Source organism: Oncorhynchus kisutch, linkage group LG30 (genome assembly GCF_002021735.2).
Source record: "Oncorhynchus kisutch isolate 150728-3 linkage group LG30, Okis_V2, whole genome shotgun sequence".
In the NCBI taxonomy this organism is placed as follows: domain Eukaryota; kingdom Metazoa; phylum Chordata; class Actinopteri; order Salmoniformes; family Salmonidae; genus Oncorhynchus; species Oncorhynchus kisutch.
This window is the reverse complement of record NC_034203.2, coordinates 2,773,188-2,787,496: the sequence shown is the minus strand read 5'-3', so window position 1 is coordinate 2,787,496 and position 14,309 is coordinate 2,773,188. Positions and strand designations below refer to the sequence as shown.

The following is a 14,309-nucleotide window of genomic DNA, read 5'->3' as shown; positions in this document are numbered from 1 at the left end:
GAAGAACTCTACACATCAACACATTTTTAACCAAACCTATTCGAGTATATAAAAAAAACAATCACAATCAAAGTCATCAAAAGCATGTCAAAATATGTTCCTAAAAAGAGTGCGCACGTGCGGCTATTCTGTGAAGAGCAGTTAACAAAGGAATAAGTACTCCTATATGCTTAATTGCCGCTTATATTCCACTAATGGACTGGATGGTTCTTGAACCAAAATCATTTGCATGGAAACATGTGCCTCAAATGATCAATATACACTACATGACCAAAAGTATGTGGACACCTGCTCGCCGAACATCTCATTCCATATCGGGGGCATTAATATGGAGTTTGTTGATATAATTGCCTCCACTCTTCTGGAAAGGCTTTCCACTAGATGTTGCCAGATAAGACCAGTGGGCCTGCCGGCAAGATAGTAACAGTTAGTCTGCCGTATAGTACCAGTTGTTCAGCCACATTGGAACAGTCGGCTAGGTCCCGCAGGCCAGACAGGTAGGTCTGGCCGGCCACACACAGCCTACAAGCCACATATACATTTTAAAAAGTCTAATAAATCCATGTAATATATCCTACAACAACATGATATGAAGAAAATGTATTTCAAAAGAACAGAATAGCATACTCTGAGTTATGTTTGGTCCTGATCTGGCTATGCCATATGGCTGTGAGGTACACTAGTTCATTTAGCAGACAAGATTTGGTTAGAATTCTGTGGCATGATTTTATATTGTTTTATAGTATGAAGAATACAATTGAACAAAGCTGAATAAAATAGAAAGGATATTTTCTCCAAACGATTTGAGTGTGCACATGCGGCTATTCTGTGTTGAGCGGTTAACAAATAAATAAGTCCTCCTATATGTTATGATTTGTAATACATTGTAATGCTTCATGATGCGACGCTAAGGATGATTTACAGCTCAGGCTGTAAACTTCATCAGTATCTCAATCACAATTTGACAAGCACTTGATAATGCCATTACATTTCCTTTTTGTGTGGCCATAAAGCACCCTAAAATAATCCATGCCTTTTGCGGCCCGTGGCCATTGTTCCCTTCTCCCTGAGTGCTGCGTGCTCTGAAGCACCTCTCACTCACATGGCTCTCCTTCACCTCTCACAGGCTACAAGTGAAGACAGACACTTCGGGGAAGCAACTGTGCTTGTCCTTATCCAATTCCGATGTGTATAATGAAGACGTTGGAAGAACTGTCCACACTTACTTTTCGTCAGACAACAAGATGAGTAAGGCCTAGGGAACAGCAAAACCACTAGCCTATGTCAATCTACAATCCCCCATAGTACAAAAGTCGACCCATTCTATTCTGTGCGAGAAATAAATAGTCTGGGACAGATGTAGGATGCGATAGATCCCAAATAAATATGGACTAGCATCAAAAAAATACTTTCTACGCAATGAGGCTGACGTTTACCTTAAAAGGTGATGAACTATTAGGCTATTTCTTCACATTATAAGCACAGCAATGCACACACTGCAGTACGCTATAAACGCGAATGTTCCATTATTGTGAAAACACCATTATCAAAAGTGACCGCAAATGTGATTATGCATGTAATGCTTTTATTATAAAGGTGCATTTTTATGGTGAACATTATCTTCCCCAAATTTGCATACATAAGCAGCGTGTGAGTTTCAAGTTAAGCTCTATACACCTTGGAAGGCAGATTCATTTGAAGAAAAGTTAATTGGACACTATAATTATGATACAAACCTTATCAAAACATATAGGGCTATGGGCTACATGAGGTGCGTGACTATGATTCTAAAGGTCGAGAAAAAAAAGGCTTTGTTTCTTGCCTTACGCTTGGCATCATTCACAAGTGGCGGCAGGGTAGCCTAATGGTTAGAGTGTTGGACTAGTAACCGGAAGGTTGCAAGTTCAAATCCCCGAGCTGACAAGGTACAAATCTGTCATTCTGACCCTGAACAGGCAGTTACTAGGCTGTCATTGAAAATAAGAATTTGTTCTTAATAACTGACTTGCCTAGTTAAAACAATATATATATATCATTCACAAGTGATAGGCTAATATTGTCACCCATCAGACTATTCTTGATTTAATCTAGTCTTTAAATATACTAAATAGTATATATGTGAAATTTGTTATGATTTAGAATGGACCTGTCTTGAAACAGGGGCAGGAGAAAAAGTACATGTCATCTATGAACTTAAATGATTTAGAAATAGCAAATGGAGGACTCTTTTCCCGTGGTTCATTTTCGTGCCAGCCAGGTAGGCTATACTCCTGTTGTAAAGAAAAGCAATGTGCTTAATATTAGGAAAGTTGAGAAATAAATATAGCAGACCAAGCCTATAGAAAGCTGGTGGGATCCTGCTCTTGGAGCTAGGGAGCAGAATTTTCACTTTTGGATAAATAGCATGCCCAATTTCAACTTCCTGCTACTCTTCTGGGAAGGCTGGATGTTGGAACATTGCTGTGGGTACTTGTTTCCATTCAGCCACAAGAGCATTAGTGAGGTTGGGCATTGATGTTAGTCGGCGTTCCCATCATACACATTTGGGTGGAGGTCAGGGCTCTGTGCAGGCCAGCCAAGTTCTTCCACACCGATCTCAACAAACCAATTCTGTATGGAGCTTGCTTTGTGCACAGGGTCATTGTTATGCTGAAACAGGAAAGGTCCTTCCCCAAACTGTTGCCACAAAGTTAGAATCACAGAATCATGTCATTGGATGCGGTAGTATTAAGATTTCCCTTCACTGGAACTAAGGGGCCTAGCGCGAACCATGTAAAACAGCCCCAGAAGATCATTCCTCCTCCACCATGGTTTACATTTGACTTTACTATGAATTGGGGCAGGTACCGTTCTCCTGGCATCCGCCAAACCCATATTTGGTCTGTGTACGTATGCCTCTTGGTGGAGGGAACGCAACACCCTGCGGAGTGAAAGAAGTATGTGTTCGTTGGTGCGGGGAAGGACGACACAGGCTGAGAAAAGTTACCGTTTACAGGAAATGTATTTCCTTCACACGGTAAAGTGGGGAAAAGGGGCTGGATGGAACCAATACAAAGAAAGTAGAAGTTAACGAGGCCCCTCTCCTACCTTACCTACCCACAACGTACCTATTGTTAGGACCACCTGGCACGCTAACCAAAATACAGGGGTTGGTCCGCCCAGGTCTTACCTAGTGTGGGTTATGTATGCCCGTTATGTATGCCCACAGGCCTCTTGCCTAAACACTCCCAACGTGCCTTCCCCCCGGGAACAAATTAAACAGAATAATTCACCAAACTCAGTGAACAATTTTTTTAAAACACTAAGTCCTACGGCATACACATACCTCTGCAGGAGCAGCTACAAAATACTTTACAACAACACTTTCGGACCAACAACCAACACAGCACATACAAAGAAGCTCTCTTCTAACAAAGGAACACTGGCTTTTCAAGCTGCAGAAGGAGTCGGTAATTGATGAGCCAGCTGTTTCCCCTGACGAGAGGGCGGGGTCAGAGCGCCAATCTGCAATGGGGCCGACCAATCTGCTGCTTGGAATCCAGGAAGCCATCCTGAAATACACACACATACAAACCCACAACACAGAAACTGGGGAACGTAACAGTCCATTGGACTGCCAAATGGTGAAGCGTTTCCACTGCTCCAATGGCGTCGAGCTTTACACCACTTCAGACAAAGCTTGGCATTGCACATGGTGATCTTAGGCTGTGTGCGACTGCTCTGCCATGGACACTCATTTCATTAAGCTCCTGACAAACAGTTATTGTGCTGACGTTGGTTCCAGTGGAAGTTTGGAACACGGTAGTAAGTGTTGCAACCGAGGACAGATTATTTTTTACGTGCTATGCACTTCAGCACTCAGCGGTCCCATTCTGTGAGCTTGTGTGGCCTACCTAGACGTTTCCACTTCACAATAACAACACTTAAAGTTTCACTGAGCTCTTCAGTAAGGCCATTCTACTGCCAATATGCTCGATTTTATACAACTGTCAGCATCGGGTGTGGCTGAAATAGCCGAATTCACTCATTTGAAGGGGTGGCCACATACTTTTGTAAATGTAGTGTAGCTTCAGCCGGACCGATCAAGTTCCTTGCCCAAACATTGTCTCCTCTGACCTATCTGGCCAGCTGGCTGACTGAACCTATGTGGCCAGAAAACTGGTCCTATCTGGCCAGCCAACCGGAACAATCTGTCCGGCTAACTAGATCCATCTGTCTGGCTGGCTGAATGTACCTATCTGGCCGGCCGACTTGTCCTATCTGGCAGGCCGACTGGTACTAAATGACCTGCTGGCCAACCTTATCTGGCCGACTGGTCCAACTGGGCGGCCGACTGGTATTAAATGGCCGGCCGACTGGCCCATTCTGGCCGGCCGGCGACTGGTCCTATCTGGCAGGCCGGTTGACTGTTTCAATTTGGCTAACCGACTGGTACTTAACTCAGCAAAAAAATAAACAGCCCTTTTTCAGGACCCTGTCTTTCAAAGATAATTCGTAAAAATCCAAATAACTTTACAGATCTTCATTGTAAAGGGTTTAAACACTGTTTTCCATGCTTGTTCAATGAACCATGAATAATTAACGAACATGCACCTGTGGAACGGTTGTTAAGACACCAACAGCTTACAGACGGTAGGCAATTAAGGTCACAGTTATGAAAAGTTAAAAGTTAGGGCACTAAAGTTAGGACACTAAAGAGGCCTTTCTACTGACTCTGAAAAAAACACCAAAAGAAAGATGCCCAAGGTCCCTGCTCATCTGCGTGAACGTGCCTTAGGCATGCTACAAGGAGGCATGAGGACTGCAGATGTGGCCAGGGCAATAAATTGCAATGGCCATACTGTGAGATGCCTAAGACAGTGCTACAGGGAAACAGGACTGACAGCTGATCGTCCTCGTAGTAGCAGACCACGTGTAACAACACCTGCACAAGATCGGTCCATCCGAACATCACACCTGCGGTACAGATACAGGATGGCATCAACTGCCTGAGTTACAACAGGAGCGCACAATCCTTCCATCAGTGCTCAGACTGTCCACAATAGGCTGGTATAGGCTGGACTGAGGGCTTGTAGGCCTGTTGTAAGGTAGATCCCTGCCAAACATCACCGGCAACAACGTCGCCTATGGGCGCAAACCCACTGTCGCTGGACCAGACAGGACTGGCAAAATGTGCTCTTCACTGACGAGTCACGTTTTGTCTCACCAGGGGTGATTGTCGGATTTGCGTTTATCATCGAAGGAATTAGCATAACACAGAGGCCTGTACTCTGGAGCGGGATCGATTTGGGGGTGGAGGGTCCGTCATGGTCTGGGGCAATGTGTCACAGCATCATCGGACTGAGCTTGTTGTCATTGCATCATCAGACTGAGCTTGTTGGCAATTTCAACACAGTGCGTTACAGGGAAGACATCCTCCTCCCTCATGTGGTACCATTCCTGCAGGCTCATCCTGACATGACCCTCCAGCATGACAATGCCACCAGCCATACTTCTTGTTCTGTATGTGATTTCCTGCAAAACAGGAATGTCAGTGTTCTGCCATTGCCAGCGAAGAGCCCGGATCTCAATCCCATTGAGCATGTCTGGGACCTGTTGGATGTTCAGAGACACATTATTCCATGTCTGTGGAACTTGTTCAGTTTATGTCTCAGTTGTTGAATCTTGTTATGTTCATACAAATATTTACACATGTTAAGTTTGCTGAAAATAAACGCAGTTGACAGTGAGAGGACTGTTCTTTTTTAGCTGAGTTTATATGACCTTCCGGCTGACCCTATCTGGCAGACCGGCCGACTGGTCCTAACTGGCCAGCCGCCTGGACCTATATGACAAGCCGACTGTTATTATATGGCTGGCCAGCTGACTAGTCCTACTTGGCATGCCAGCTGGACTTATCTGACCTGACTGATCCTATCTGGCCAGCCTACTGGTCCTATCTGGCTGGCCAACTGGTACTATCTGGTCGGCCGGACAATCCTATCTGGCCAGTAAGCTTGTCTTATCTGGCAGGCTGATCTATTGGCTACTCTGTTAAAGATATCAATTTGAAGCAGTTCTGCGGCACTTTTCAAATTCTCTCAAGAGTTCCCAGACCCTATCTGGCCAGCTGGCCGACTGAACCTATCTGGCCGGCCAGCCTACTGGTCCAATATGGCCGGCCATCTGGTACTAACTGCCCGGCAGACTGCACCTATCTGGCCTGGCGACTGGACCTATCTGGCCAGCTGCCCGACTTGTACTATCTTTAGATGGCTCTCCCAGTCAAAAAGCTAAGATTCAAAGTGAGATTCGGAAGTTTACATACACCTTAGCCAAATACATTTAAACTCAGTTTTTCACAATTCCTTTAATCCTCGTATAAAGTTAGGATCACCACTTTATTTTAAGAATGTGAAATGTCAGAATAATAGTAGAGAGAATTATTTATTTCAGCATTTATTTATTTCATCACATTCCCAGTGGGTCAGAAGTTTACATATACTCAATTAGTATCTGGTAGCACTGCCTTTAAATTGTTTAATTTGGGTCAAACGTTTCGGGTAGCCTTCCACAAGCTTCCCACAATACGTTGGGCGATTTTTTTTCCCCCATTCCTCCTGACAGAGCTGGTGTAACTGAGTCAGGTTTGTAGGCCTCCTTGTTCCCACACGCTTTTTCAGTTCTGCCCACAAATTTTCTATGGGATTGAGGTCAGGGTTTTGTGATGACCACTTCAATACCTTGACTTTGTTGTCCTTAAGCCATTTTGCCACAACTTTGGAAGTATGCTTGGGGTCATTGTCCATTTGGAAGACCCATTTGCGACCAAGCTTTAAATTCCTGACTGATTTCTTGCGATGTTGCTTGAATATACCCACGGAATTTTCCCTCCTCATGAAGCAATCTATTTTGTGAAGTGCACCAACCCCTCCTGCAGTGGAGCACCCCCACAACATGATGCGGCCACCCCCAGGCTTCACGGTTAGGATGGTGTTCTTCTCCCCCTTTTTCCTCCAAACATAAAGATGGTCATTATGGCCAAACAGTTCTATTTTTGTTTCATCAGACCAGAGGACATTTTTACAAAAAGTACAATCTTTGTCACCATGTGCAGTTGCAAACCGTAGTTTTTTATGGCAGTTTTGGAGCAGTGGCGTCTTCCTTGCTGAGCGTTTTTTTTTGTTATGTCGATATAGGACTTGTTTTACTGTGGATATAGATACTTTTGTACCTGTTTCCTCCAGCATCTTCACATGGTCCTTTGCTGTTGTTCTGGGATTGATTTGCACTTTTCGAACCAAAGTACGTTAATCTCTCAGAAACAATGTGTCTCCATCCTGAGCGGTATAATGGCTGCGTGGTCCAATGGTATTTATAATAGCGTGCTATTGTTTGTACAGATGAACGTGGTACCTTCGGGCGTTTGGAAATTGCTCCCAAGGATGAACCAGACTTGTTGAGGTCTACAATTTTTTTTCTGAGGTCTTGGCTGATTTCTTTTGATTTTCCCATGATGTCAAGCAGAGGCACTGAGTTTGAAGGTAGGCCTTGAAGTACATCCACAGGTACACCTCCAATTGACTCAAATGAAGTCCATTAGCCTATCAGAAGCTTCTAAAGCCATGACATCATTTTCTGGAATTTTCAAAGCTGTTTACTTAGTGTATGTAAACTTCTGCCCCACTGGAATTGTGATACAGTGAATTATAAGTGAAATAATCGGTCTGTAAACAATTGTTGGAAAAATTTGTGTCAAAACATTTGTGTCATGCACAAAGTAGATGTCCTAACCGACTTGCTAAAACTGTTTGTTAACAAGAAATTTGTGGAGTAAAAAACGAGTTTTAATGACTTCAACCTAAGTGTTGTAAACTTGACTTCAACTGTATATACCGTTATGTTGAGTTACTACCTTCTCTTTTTTTGTTGCTATATTATCAATTGGTCTCAAATATCACAATTTATCCACTGTATATATGAATCGCGCAAAGTTGGTTTCTGTCACGTTCAAACAAAAACCCACTAATTAATTGATGATAGAGCCTCAGACAATGCAGGCATGAAGTTTGTGAAGAGCAACTGCAGAAATGTACAGTCGACTGAAGTCAAATTTTTCATGGCCTTTAATCAGATGGTTTTGGTGGAATTCAGTCGTCATGGAAGCTCAAATTGGTCAATATTGATCTCCATAATGCAACACACTTTGGAAGGCGGTGACCAATATGGCATCTAGACAGAAACTATTAATTGCAGTAACTTTACAAGCACCAATTATGTTAAATTTAGACTGAATATTTTCTAGTTATGGTAAGGCAGGTATAATTATTTAGCAGATAAGAAAAGACCAGTCTTTATGTGGTTAAAATAAAAGGAATATAGCATATACTGTTTACAGGAAACTCACTATACAGCCTTAGATCTGCGTGGACGAAGGAATTAATATTTTTTGTAATAGACAATGGAACTCAAAATGTGTGATGTTAATTAACAAACAAAAAAAATCAGAATGTGCAAATAGTCAGAAATGATTCGCAAGGAAGATAGATCCTTTAGAAAATGTAAGTGGATGAAAAACAGATTTGGCTCATTAATCAATATGGTCAAAATCAGGATTATCCATAGTTCTTGGAAAATATGTATACCAATTTAATGAATTTACAGGCAACAAACGATCAAATCATTATGGTGGGAGACCTTAATGGACCGTAAAGGAAATCACCCTACAAACTATCATCACCGTGCCCTGAAGAGATAAAAAATATTAAATACACAGAAATAGCAATATTTGGAGATTTCCACATGGACGGGGATATTGGAAAGGCTATTGGAGGACAAAATCGTTTGTAACTGACTTTTTTCAGTACAATATAGTGTGAGCGGACCAAGTCGTTTGAGGTTGCTCTTATAGCGGAAAGGTGGAATAAATGAGTCAGGAGCAGGTTCTTAATTGAACAAAGTTCTCTATTGAGGTATGTCTTTCTCAAACCCACCAACACAATCAAGGATGATCGCACAAGGAAAACAAATCTTCTTTACGAGAACAAGGAACACAAGGCGAGTATCTTCATACTATAACATAAATCACATGTGTGATCACCGCCTTAAATATATGTTTGTGGAGAGCTCCCTTCGGGTGGTGGTCCGGATCCGTGGTGGCCATTCCCAAGAGGTGGTTTGTAGAAGCAAACACTCTTCTCTTCCTCCAGTCCCCCTCACTACCGGTTCCCTCCTCTCTCTTGTAGGGGAAAGAGAATAGATCATTAGTACCGTCAGCTGTGCATAATTGCCTCTGATCACCTTGACTCACATGCTGGGCTGGGCTACTATCCGTGGAACCAGCCTGCCCTCTGGTGGTACTTCCACATACCTCCCCCCTCAGGACCGGACCAGAGGGCTGGGTGCCAGACACGCCATCAAAGTAGTGTCGGGACAGCGCGTCTGCATTCCCGTTCCTCCATCCAGCCCCCTGGATGACATGGAAAGAGAACGGTTGAAATGCAAGAAACCGTCTGGCTATTCTGTTGTTATTGTTTCTCTTACCAGGCCATCCACGTGAGGGGAGCGTGGTCAGTAAACGAGGGCAAACCTACGCCCGAGTACATAGTACCGGAGATAATCAAGGGCCCACTTAATGGCCTCTTTCTCTACGGTAGCATATCTCTGTTCACAGATCACTGAGCTTCCTACTTATGAAGAGAATATGCCTCTCTGCTTCAGCTTCACCCTGAGCTAGGATGGCCCCGAGCCCCATATCCCAGCCCTGCACAATGAACTCTTGGGAAAAGTCATTAACCTGCAGGACGGGATCAGAGCACAGGCTATCTTTTAGAAACTGGAAGGCGTCTTCTGTCTTGTCCTTCCATGCTACACGGTTTGGCAGGTTTTTCTTGATGATGTTTGTGAGGGGGGTGGCAATGGTTGCATATACAGGGATGAAAGGCGATAATATCCCGTTATCCCCAAGAAGGCTCGGACGTCCCGCTTCGTCTGGGGCCGAGGCCAGTCCCGAATTGCCTTTGCCTTGGCCTGTGGGCGTATTTTTCCATTTCCCACGGTGTATCCCAAGTATTCTGCATCAGACAGACCCAGGCAGCATTTTTTGGGGCTCCTGCTGGAGATGACGGAGGGCGAGACTGGAGTGGCTACAACTGTGGGAAGATAGGGCATTTTTCAAGACACTGTCCTGGAGCAGGAGAAGCCCAAGGAGAGTGGCCGTCCCCACCTGTGGGCATTCAGGTGAACAACCCATTTGGAAGAGGAGGTGGACGAGGTGGCTACCAATCATAGAGGCAGAAACAGAAGAGACAAGTGAAGAAAATGATGAAGAACCAAAAACAACCTGTCAAATGCTAAAATTGACCACCTTGTCAACCCAAAACACTTTTTATTGACATTTTAGGTAATAAACTTAAAATTCTGCAGTCTCAGTGTTGAACATGTCTGCCCTGTCTGTCTCCCCATCAAAGAAAACCATGCACACAGTTGGAACGTCTGGAATTCCCTATGAAGAATGTTTGACTTTTCCCATGGACTTGGAGTAGGGAGAGGGCAAATGGAGACACGGAATCCTGTACTCCTCTGCCTGCCCAGTAAATTTGTTAGGAAGAGATTTATTGTGTAAAATGAATTTATCTGTTGCCTGTACTGAAGAAGGGTTGTCATTGGGATAGAGAGAAAATGGAATCTTCCCGTGCCTGATAACTGTTACCATGCTTGGCACCTAAATGATCAACATGTTGAGGGACAGCTGAGAGAGCAACCCCTTTCTTCACCATTGCATGCTAACTGGGTAGTGTCTAAATATACATACATGGTACTGCCGCTGTTCTCTCATGTGAAGAAGACCCTGAATACCAGTAGAAATGGTCAACACAAAGAGAAAGTTGAGATCACCATGAATGGGATGTATAGAGAAGACTTCGTAGCAGCTGGAGTGTTGTTGACGTATACTAAGATGAGTTTGTTTGAAGTCCCTGCCTCTGTTCCTCGTTGTAATTTATCAAACGCTCCTGGAATACAATGGAAGGATGTGGTTGTTTGTGACTGACCGGCTCAAATCGGTCTTATGTAGCATAAATTATCTTTTTTACCTTAGATAAAAGTAGAGACTCAGAGCTTCAAAATGGTCTATCATACACTACAGTTGAGACACAATGGGAAAGTAATTCTGCTTTGAAAGTTGATAAACTTGTAAACTCACTTTTGAGAAAAGGGCCTTTGAATGTTCTGGTACCTACTGGAGAGTTCTCCTTTGTCTTACACCCATTCAAAGTGTCCAGATCAAAATATTTTATAAATATTAGATGACACTTACCCAGACACGCTTGTCTAAATTGATGGGTCATGTGAATGAAATGCTATAACCCCCAGCCACATCCAGTGGTGGAAAAAGTACAAAATTGTCATACTTGAGTAAAAGTATAAATCATGTCAAATTCCTTGTATTAAACCAGACGGCTCAATTTTTTTATTTTACCCAATAAAGGTAAAACAAATAGCCAGGGGCACACTCCAACACTCAGACATAATTTATAAATGAAACATTTGTGTTTAGTGAGTCTGCCAAATCAGAAGCAGTAGAGATGACCAGGGATGTTCTCTTGATAAGTGTGTGAATTGGACAATTTTCCTGTCAAAATGTAACAAGTACTTTTGGGTGTCAGGGAAAATGTTTGGAGTAAAATATACATTATTTTCTTTCGGAATGTAGTGAAGTTAAAGTTCCCAAAAATATAAATAGTGAAGTAATGTACAGATACCCCCAAAAAGACTTTAGTACTTTAAAGTATTTTTACACCACTGCCTTCACACCAATACATTGGCATACTTTATATACTGTTACACACGCACCTATCACAGTATTACATACATAAGTTAAGGCCATGCAACCGGAGTTGAAACCTGAGCGAGGTGCACATGAACAGTATATAAACAGATGCATGCGCCATATATTTATGAGGTGGACACTTGATACAGTCACATGATATTGTTGTGGTATGTCACAAAATCATGTTATGACCACACATATCAAAATGAATTTTATATATCAATATTTTTCTAAGTCTTGCTAAGTGGATGGTCTCTACAGAAGGTGGAAAAGGTACAGCCACATAGTTACTTGCATAGTAGCAATATCAGAGATAGATAGTGTCAATATAAATAAAATAATATAAAATATGTACAAGAACAATATCAATAACGATATCAGTGATAGATGAGGTAGTTATATGCATACCATCATGGGTAAAGTGGCTGAGCAGCAGGATAAAACATATGGTATAGCAGCAACGTATGGCGTGTGTGGCGAGAGTCATTTGAATAGAGGCACTGCAGATAGTGCTGATGACTGGTCCGTCCAAACCACGCATGAACAAGGGAATCTATATTAGAAGAGCCTGTTTCTGTCCTGCCCTTGACTTTGGTGCAGGGCATATGATGTCCATAGCCTCTGTCGCAAAAGTCCCTAAAAAATATAAGTTTGTCTAGCTGTGTCCAGTCCAGGTGGTGCTTGTACAGGCAGACCATCTATGGGAGGAAGGTGTTGCGCAGCAGCTGAAACCTAGTCCAGACAGTCCGAACGCTCCTTGGCGCCAACAACACCAGTCTCCAGAGCATCGAAGCTGTAAAACTGTGAATAACAAAAAAAAATTGAAGACATTACAAACTTGCACAACATCAACATCAATTCAATTCAACATCAATTCAAGTGGATAAGAAGAATAACCCCATACAATGCAATGAAAATTATTTAAGTGCTGGTACTGCTTGATCTGTGGCAGTAGCCTGAAGTACGGAGTCAGGCATTGTTGCCAGCCATAGATTTCCACCATCGCAGTGTCACCCTCAAGTCCAACCAGCTGTGGGATGTTGACCCTGTCAGCGCTGTCATTCACAACACCAGCAATCTCAGACAAAGTGTTCATTCACTGGTCTTTCTGAAGCGCTGCTTGATGAGGCCGAAGCACCAGTCGGGGGCAAACTTGGTGTGGCCTGTGATCAGGAAGTGAAGGTCCTGACTGTTTCTGGTTTAGTATGGGCCCCCAGAGACAGAAATAATGTGAGATCAATAAAAGTTGTGCTAATCATGTTGGAGGTCAATTAAATAATCAAAACGTGTTTATGCTTTACATACCAAGTGTTGTCATCGATTCCTTGTAGAGACGCCACACTGCTGCTTTTGTCACATGGGATGGCAGCAGCTTTCCACGAAAGTGTTTGTGTCCTGGGTGGCATCCTGGCAATACTATTGCATTACCCTCTGCGTTGTTGTTGATGAAGTTCACCACTCACTGGAAGTCCTCATGCTTCAGGCGTAACCTGTGCTTGGTCCAGCTCTCTTTTTGATGGGAGGCATTAGACCATTCTCCTTGTGTGACTAGTGGAGGAGAGTCAGGCGTGTTGTAATGATGCTGAAAGACAAATTCCACATATAAATATTTTAGCATTATTATAAAATAGATGTGAAATGGCATTCTGAGATAACATCACTACACACAGTTCATACACGTAATGTTAGCTAGCTAGCTAGCCAGCCATCTAACGTCAGCTAACGTTAGCTAGCAAACAGCAAGCTTTAACTTGGGGTCTTTGGTTTAGACATGTAACATTAAAGTTAGCTAGCTAAACAATGAATTATAATCCCAAACCATAGAGTACTAGCAATACAAACAGATTGTCATTGCTAGCTAAAGTTAACCAAATAGGTTCAATGTTCGCTAGTTAGCTAGCAACATTAGGCTATAACTAGCCATGTGAAATGGCACGATCGTCCTCCAGAAAGTAGTCCATCACAACTTTTTTCCCACTGACCTTCGATGGCGCCTGATCAATTCAGGTCAGCTATGTTATTGAGAGCAGTAGCAACACATTTGCAGTTCTCCATGGCTAACGTTAGAGCTGCATTCACTCCACCAATCTGTCATAAGTATGTCTAAACCAGTAAATAAAGGTTAAATATATATATTTTTTAAATAGTTAGCCCCACCTATTCTACAATTTATCTTCCTAAAATTTGATTTTAAACCTAACCACATTGCTAACCTTATGCCTATCCCCCAAAAAGTTTGTTTTTATAAATTTGTGCAATATAGCCAAAGTAGTGACAACTTGCTTGTTGTTGCTTTCCACTTCACTATAATTGTTTTGGTCTCACATGCTGAGAGCTCATCGGCTATTGGCAGTAGTCCTTGTCCAATCGCGTCGTAGCACTGCTCATACTATAAAGACCGATCATTTTCTGACATTTCAGAACGGACACCGACAGGAGTCTAGAGAACGGAACATCCATTTGTGTGTCATTGACCTGCTCAAACTATGCGATTGATCCA

At 42.8% G+C, this 14,309-nt stretch overlaps 1 long non-coding RNA gene across 1 annotated transcript; it reads right to left on the bottom strand.

Moving 5' to 3' along the window:
* Positions 1–11,419: 11,419 nt before the first annotated feature.
* LOC116358572 (uncharacterized) lies at positions 11,420–14,085 on the bottom strand. The gene is made up of 4 exons (XR_004206320.1): positions 13,792–14,085; positions 13,115–13,391; positions 12,714–13,004; positions 11,420–12,610 (listed from the first exon to the last, which is right to left on the bottom strand). It is a non-coding gene; the product is annotated as an uncharacterized LOC116358572 (long non-coding RNA).
* Positions 14,086–14,309: the final 224 nt, after the last annotated feature.